The sequence below is a fragment of the Macaca fascicularis genome, chromosome 4, assembly GCF_037993035.2.
Source record: "Macaca fascicularis isolate 582-1 chromosome 4, T2T-MFA8v1.1".
NCBI lineage: Eukaryota > Metazoa > Chordata > Mammalia > Primates > Cercopithecidae > Macaca > Macaca fascicularis.
The window spans coordinates 6,202,079-6,210,466 of record NC_088378.1 but is presented as its reverse complement, the minus strand read 5'-3'; the positions used below and the strand labels follow the sequence as shown (position 1 = coordinate 6,210,466).

The 8,388-nt window shown below is 41.0% G+C and overlaps 1 long non-coding RNA gene across 1 annotated transcript in view; it reads left to right on the top strand.

Annotated features, from left to right (window-relative positions):
- Positions 1–1,449: 1,449 nt before the first annotated feature.
- LOC123573077 (uncharacterized) overlaps positions 1,450–8,388 on the top strand; it is a 128,718-nt gene continuing 121,779 nt past the window's right edge. The window contains exons 1-2 of the long non-coding RNA XR_010586166.2: positions 1,450–1,579; positions 3,435–3,705. This is a non-coding gene — a long non-coding RNA (uncharacterized lncRNA). The remainder of the gene's footprint in view (positions 1,580–3,434; positions 3,706–8,388) is intronic.

Here is an 8,388-nt window from a genome sequence, read left to right as displayed (position 1 = left end):
ACTATGGGATCTAAAATTAAACACACGTCTGTCTCATCATCTTCAGACACTGTCAATTTCTCATGATTTAACTTGCATCGCCTTTTATTCTTTATATCTGCTCTTTTCTGTATATTTTCTGATGCAAGTATCCCATACACCCTAAAAAGTGGATAAAAATAAGAATCTTAACAAATGTTAGTATAGAAACTACAGGGCGAATCCATAGTACCATCTAGAGTCTTGGGAGATCATGACAATCTTTCTAATAAGCGAAGCATTCTTTTACTCTCCGAGGAATTTAGAGAGGTCTGAGAAGAAAAAGAATGTATTTTCTTCTTTGTTTCATCAGTGTAGCTCTAAAGAATTAAATCTATGTATGCAGACAGCCATCACTTCTACCGAATCTTTTCAATTCCCAGAAACGCCTCTACTTTGCAATCATCAGACCACTAAGATATTGCTGAAAGTAATTGGGGTATTACAGGGCCTAGTCTTTACCATGTGAAATTCCGTCCTAGACATCAATTTCTGATTACATATCCTGGAGAAAGAGTATTTTAATACATTACATAAAAAATAATCTCATTAAATATGGGGAAATATTCAACTGGTTGTTTAAGCAAATGCACCTTAAATCAAAAATCGATTTTGAGCACAAAGTAAAGTGTGCTAAAGGAAAGCAAAGGAAGAAAGAAATACAAAGTGTGCGTGATTTTTTTTTATGTGCTCCCCCGTTTCTGTTCAAATGCATTTCCTTATTTCGGTCAAGCTGGCTGTCCCTGGCAGTGTGTCTGCCTGTTAGGAATATCTCCTTTTTGCAGAGTTGCCTAAAGCTATCACTGGTCCCTGTTTCCTCTGACTTAATGTCATTGATAAGCGGTAAAAGGGAGAAATGTTGACAATATATGATTATAGATTAAATGATGCAATTTCAGGGTCAGTTCTACAGAAAGCACTTATAAAGACTCTGGCAAGTGAAGATGAATGGAAATGAACGAGGGCATTTTCAACAGAGCCTGGTGCCGGCCGGCTTCCAAGGCTCTGCTGCCATCTGCTGGCCGCGGCGAGGCACGAGCGTGCGCGGCCACACACGAGCTTCTGCTGTGGCTCATTAAGAGAAGAGTTCTCATTTCAGGTCGCAGCTTACCTTCGGCATCCACAGACCTGTCAATTAGCCCTCTCCCTGCATTCTGATTCATTTCCAGCAGCAGACGTGCCAAAGTCTGGCAGGAACTCAGGGAAATATATCCTGAACACAGGTGGTATGTTGAAGATACCTTGGTGCTTTATTTGAACTAACCACCTGACAAATTTAAACAATATAGGCATGAGACGGAGGGGAAACTAGGAGACAGAACTGGCAATAAATTTGAGGTAATTATCTAAAATTGTTGCTTTACGATTTGTTTTCTTTGTCCCTATGCTGTCAATAAATGCACACGTTGCATTTTGACACTAACGTGATTTAGTTAAAATCCAGGAATGCGTTCGGGAGCTGCTTTTCCAAGTGTGTGCACACAGCTTCTCTGAGGAACCAAGTCACTGCCTCCCCTCCTCTCCTTCCCATCTCAAGGGTGCTGGAAATAAATTTGATGCGGTAGGTCTAATTTTATTTTACTTTTTTAAAAAAATTGACTCAGTATTTGATTTCTCCCTAGAGACTCGCTGCTACCTCTAGGTCGAGATGAGATTTCTGTCGTGCATTAAGCTAATTTGGATGGTGAACGAATACAAGTCCAGGAAGTCGATTCTGAGACCCGATAGCCTGCAAGGAGAGTGCAGGATAAGCAGGAGAAATTAATTAGCGCTGCCTTAAGCAGTTTTACCGACGCAGGCAGGCGGGACTGTGGCGGAGCGCTGGAGATGCTGCGAGCCCTGAGCTGCCTTCACAGCCCTTGTTGGGGTGTGCTGCTGGATCACAGTGCATGAGAAATGGAAGCAGCCTCTCTGTAAAGAGCCTGCAAACCTCAGGACGCTCTGAAAGCCAGCGGAATTAATTACAGAGGGATGAGCCTGCAAGTCCCACTGCTTCCTGAGCTGCATTCACGGCTGTGTGAAGGGGAGAAAGGGAGAAAGGAATACATTTGAGGTCTTTTCATGGAAGGCACAGATATTTTAATGTTGTGATACCATCCAACAGGGCAAGCTGAGAGAACCACGCTAAAGGTTTCACAGATGCAACACCACTATTCCCTGCGTAAAACAGAAGGCAGACATAGGCCTCCCCTGGAAAATAATGTTTTAAGAGCTCATAAATAGCTAGAGGTCAAATCATCCTCATTTCTAGTTTTTGTATAGATATTTCCAATAATATATTTAGTGGGCTCACTTCTTTTGTGCATGTATCCTGTTTTATTGTTTATTTTTCCTGAATTATTGGCCAATGAATATTTATATTAGAACAGAAAAAAATACGTTCTAAAATTAATGTCATACAAATAAGTTACATCAGTGAGATGTCCTCTGCATGAGAAAGGGATAAGATGGATTGCTAAATATCCCCCGGGGCTGAGCCAGCAAGACTAGGACTGCAAACCCCTCATCATTAGCAGGGACACAAAATCACGGAGGAGACCCAGTTGGCCAGGGCAGACCAGCCAAGCAGTGCTGTGTCGAATGTATGATGGACATGGCGGATGCACTGAGCTCTCTTCCCAGCTGAGGAGTTTGAGAGAAACCTTTAGTAAAAAGGGCCAGGATTTAGTCACAATGCTACCCTCTCCTGACAGAATAATTAAGCAGCGAACACTGCTGCACATTTCTGGAATGGACACTGTGAGAAAGGTGTAGTTTTACCATGTTGTATTGCATTTGTTTTCTTGCAAACAGTCAAAGACGGGCTGGGACTGTTTCTACACCTGTCTGCACTCTGATATGCACTGTTTTAGCTGCAGAAGAGCACCAAAATGCCGTCTTCATATTCCAGAACATTCCAGGCTCAGTTTTCTTCCTTTAAGGCCTCACCTTTTCTGCTTAATGTGTATACTAGGGCTAAAAAAGTCTAACCCCTATTTTCTCCCTTCTGAGGTCCTTCTGGGTCAAAATGGCTCCGGGCTGACAGGGTTGTGGGAAGGTACGGCCTGGCACTAGTCGGCTTCTCCACTAGTGTGTGCGCTACAGTGTGTGCGCTACGCTGTCCTTTCTGCTGATTTAGTCTCTCTGGCCCCAGTTTCCTCATCTCTATGGTACCGGAAATGGCAGCAGAGCTCCTCTCAAACATCAGTTATAAAGCTAAGATGAGCGTGGATCCAGAAAGCATTTAAGAACGGTGCGGTTGCTCAATGTTGTAGCTATTATTTCGTTTACCTTAAATTCGTTGAGCATCTGCCATAACCAGGTATAAGAAAATTTCACTTTTAATCGCAAGAACAACTCGGTCAGATTGATATTAATGTCTCCATTTGGGGAGCGAGGGATCTGTGTCTGAGAGAAGTTCAAATGTTGTGTTTAAGGTCACACAAGGAGAGTGATGGAGCCTGTATGTTCACTGTGGACTCAGAAGCCACTGGGCTTTGTCATGTTGCCCTCTGCCCCCACCGTCCCATAATAGAGAAAGTGACTGAGCCCTGGAAGTTACATCATTTAAATATCTTGAGAGTATAAGAGGTGGAAGCAATTTCTACCAGCTGGGTGGAGACAACATCGCTAATTCTTGAGAGATGTGGAGACTGTGTTCCAGGAAGAGGGAAGACCTTGAGTGAGTCCCTGGAGGTGAGAGAACAGGTAAGTCTGGGAAGAAGGTGATGTCCATGTCATTGGACCATTTCTGAGGGTACATGCAGGAGAATATGTGTGACTAAGAATTGTAACTGTAGTTTGAGGCCAAATTTGAAGAGATTTGAATGCCAGGTAGGATTAGGATCTTACTCCCTCAGCCACCAGTGTTGTTGGTGCAAGGTCCATACACACTTAGTGCTGTATTCCAACAGCAATGCATACAGTTTATTACAGAGAAGGGAGGTGACCAGTTATCAGAATATCACAACTGCAAGAAGCTGAGGTCTTGTGGTACTGGAGAAAGAGGACTGATCCACAGACCTTACTAATTCTCTCCCTTCCAGACTGTATTAGTTAGGGTTCTCTAGAGGGACAGAACTAATGGAATATATATACACACATATATACATATATGCATATATGTATATATGTATGCGTGCATATATAAATATACTATATGTATGTAATGTATATATGTACACACATATATAAATGTGTGTATACACATATATAAATATGTATTTCTACAGATATAAATATGTATATCTTTATACATATATATGTATGTATTTATACATATATGTATATGTGCATGTATGTATGTGTATGTATATACATATATACATATATGCATACATATACATTTAGATATACATATATGTGTGTATATATGTATTGCATATATGTGAGTATATATGTATTACATATATATGTATATAAAGGGGAATTTATTAAGTATTAACTCACACCATCACAAAGTCCCACAATAGGCGGTCTGCAGGCTGAGGAGCAAGGAGAGCCAGTCTGAGTCCCAAAACTGAAGAACCTGGAGTCCGAAGTTCGAGGGCAGGAAGCCTCCAGCCGGGGAGAAAGATGTAGGCGGGACGTGTAGGCCAGTCTTCTTTTAACATTTTTCTGCCTGCTTATATCCTAGCCGAGCTGGCAGCTGATTAGATGGTGCCCACACAGATTAAGGGTGTGTCTGCCTTTCCCAGCCCACTGACTCAAATGTTAGTCTCCTTTGGCAGCACGCTGACAGACACCCACAGGATCAATACTTTGTATCCTTCACCCAGTCAAGTTGACATTCAGTATTAACCATCACACAGACCATCTGAATCTCCTGGAATCGCCCCGCCCCCATCTCCCGAGTGCCTGCATAGGGTCACTCCCCTGAGAGTGGTATGAGTAGGGGACAATAGCCCTAAGTTACTCCAACAGCGCAGCAGGGAACAACGACAAGAACCTGAGCTGTCAGCTACACATCTGGGGTCCACATCCCAGCCTTGCCAACTCCCAGCCACATAAAGTTAACAAGGCTACACAAGTTCTCTGAGCCTCCTTCCTTTGTGGGTAAAAGAAAAATAACAATATGTTTAACTTGCTGGGAGAATGTGGCCTCGCAATGAGAACAATACAAATGAAAGGCAGGTCTGGCTTCTCTAGTTTGCTTTTCTGTCTGTCCATGAGCCCCCGGACATGGGGCTCGTGCAGCAGCGATCTCTTCCCCCATCCTGCTTACTGCCAAAGCATCCGGCTCTGTTCCCTCCGGCCTTTATAAAAGCAGCTGTAGGAAATGCTGCAGGCGCCTCCGCAGAATGAGGGGGAAATGGCGTCTCCACGCACTCTAGAAATATGGCCTCAGAGCTCCAAAGAGCAAGCGGCTGGAGGACCGGGCATGGCCGTTCTAGGAGCCCAGCCTGTACCATCTTCTAATGCCATTCATTTTCTCAGACCATTTTTCACTTCCGTCTCTAGAATAAAGTGAGCTGTGATGTGTACTATTCTGCCTGTATTATTTAATCAGTTACTACATTAAATAACATTTAATACATTAAGTATTCAAGTAACAACCCTAAAAATCAACCACAGACAAATCAGAGAACACCACATGAATCTACAGCAGTTCAAGTTTGAACAAAATTAATAATAAAGAAGACAGACTTTATAAAACCCAACATTTCCAAACTGTGAGCCTACTCTTTTTTCTATAGTATTTTAGTATTTATTTTTATCAGAATTATAAAATGTAGAATTGGAGATGTGTATCAAGGGGAAAATGACAATTTACAATATCTCAATTTCCAGCCATAACATAGTGACTAATTTAGGATTCTTCAATTTTCTCCTGTGAGTATGTTGTGTGTGCATGCATACATACATGTTTACTTTCACAGATTATTGTAGATGGATTGTGGTTTCTAATTTTTCACTTGATACTGAATAGCTAGCATCCCCCATAGTGTATGTGTATATATGTGTGTCTATATATATATATATATATATAAAATCATTACTCAATAATCAGACCTTCAGATTCTTCCTAATTTTCCCAGTTATAAATGGAGGCATAATTAATGCAATCTTACGTTAATATTTGTCCACATTTCTGAATGTTTTCCTAGGCTAGATTCCCAGCAGTAGAAATATTGGTATAAATATTAAGAATACCAAAATGATTTTGATACATATAACCAAATGGTTTCATGAATAAACATGAACTCTCTTGAGCAGTATATAAAAGTACTAACACAGTATACCTTTATCAACTTTCATTATATGTTTCAATCTTTGCTCATTTGATTTTGCAAAAAATGATGTCTGGGGAAAGATGGGCTATGAGTTTGAGCTCCCTCCTTTCCCAGATGGAGAAGAAGAATTGAGAGATGAGACTGTTACTCTAGAGTTTAGAAGAAAGTTCAGGAATGGAGATATTCATCTTAAAGTTATCAGGCAACAGGAGAGTTGATGCCAGTAGCTTCTGGATAGCACACCCAGATTATGTGCTCAATTGTGCTTTTAATTTCTTTAAAGCTGAGCAGAAAGTGACAGAACGTATAAGGAGCAGTAAAAATAATACAAAGGGCAATGACTGTAATGTCACTGATGATGTTATCAGTGATAATAACATGAGTGCCTTAGGCTTCTGGCCACCCATATGCATTTGCTCACCTAATAATGAACCAGGCATGTTAGGTGCTATTCATATGGCTATTGAATAAACAATGGACTGTGGCTAACAAGTGTTAGATGTGAAACTTGCTCTCATGTGTGTCTGAATCCAAAGTATGTGCTCTTACCCATCAAGATAGGCCAAGTCTATGAAACTGTCATTGACTTGCAGAGATGTTGGGATGGAATGGAACATGGCTTTAGACTTGTTTCCTTCAACAGGTATATTTAATAGGTTTACTAACTTACAGCTGTCATAATTCCTTTTCCCCTTATAGAAGGTGATAATTATTGAAATATATATGAATTAAATATATATGAACAAAATGCAAAAACATATAATATAAAATATATATGAAAATCAATATACAATATGAAGGAATATGAATATGTATGAATATAGCTTATTTATAAACATATGTATAAATATTATCTAAGGTTTTATTCATAAATTTAGAAATATTTAAAATTAAACAATGTTTCCAGATCTGTATGATTGTCAGCACAAATTACACATGTCAAAGGAGAATGTGTGGTATGGCCTTAGCTCCATACATAGAGGACACATCATTACTCACCTTGATCCTACTGCTGCACCCACAGTAATGAAGTACAAAGAAAGCAATTACATGCAGTGCTTAAGTAATTCCCACAAAAATCCATGCAAAGTGGTTTCCAGTCTGATATGTTATAGGATTTGGAAGTCATCACTCCCATCCTTACAACAAAAACAAAGCTGAACAAACTGAAAATCAACAACTCTTCTTAGATCCATGAGAGAATGGAGGTCACAGGGCAAACTGCTTCCTGAAAAACTGGAGAGGCAGACAGGTGGACACAGAAAATACCATCAGAGTGAACAGGCAACCTACAGAATGGGAGAAAATTTTTGCAATCTACTCATCTGACAAAGGGCTAATATCCAGAACCTACAAAGAACTCAAACAAATTTACAAGAAAAAAACAAACAACCCCATCAAAAAGTGGGCAAAGGATATGAACAGACATTTCTCAAAAGAAGACATTCATACAGCCAACAGACACATGAAAAAATGCTCATCATCACTGGCCATCAGAGAAATGCAAATCAAAACCACAATGAGATACCATCTCACACCAGTTAGAATGGCGATCATTAAAAAGTCAGGAAACAACAGGTGCTGGAGAGGATGTGGAGAAATAGGAACACTTTTACACTGTTGGTGGGATTGTAAACTAGTTCAACCATTATGGGAAACAGTATGGCGATTCCTCAAGGATCTAGAACTAGATGTACCATATGACCCAGCCATCCCATTACTGGGTATATACCCAAAGGATTATAAATCATGCTGCTATAAAGACACATGCACACGTATATTTATTGCGGCACTATTCACAATAGCAAAGACTTGGAATCAACCCAAATGTCCATCAGTGACAGACTGGATTAAGAAAATGTGGCACATCGGCCGGGCACGGTGGCTCAAGCCTGTAATCCCAGCACTTTGGGAGGCCAAGATGGGCGGATCACGAGTTCAGGAGATCGAGACCACCCTGGCTAACACGGTGAAACCCCGTCTCTACTAAAAAATACAAAAAACTAGCCGGGCGAGGTGGCGGGCACCTGTAGTCCCAGCTACTCGGGAGGCTGAGGCAGGAGAATGGCGTAAACACAGGAGGCGGAGCTTGCAGTGAGCTGAGATCCGGCCACTGCACTCCAGCCTGGGCGACAGAGCGAGACTCCATCTCAAAAAA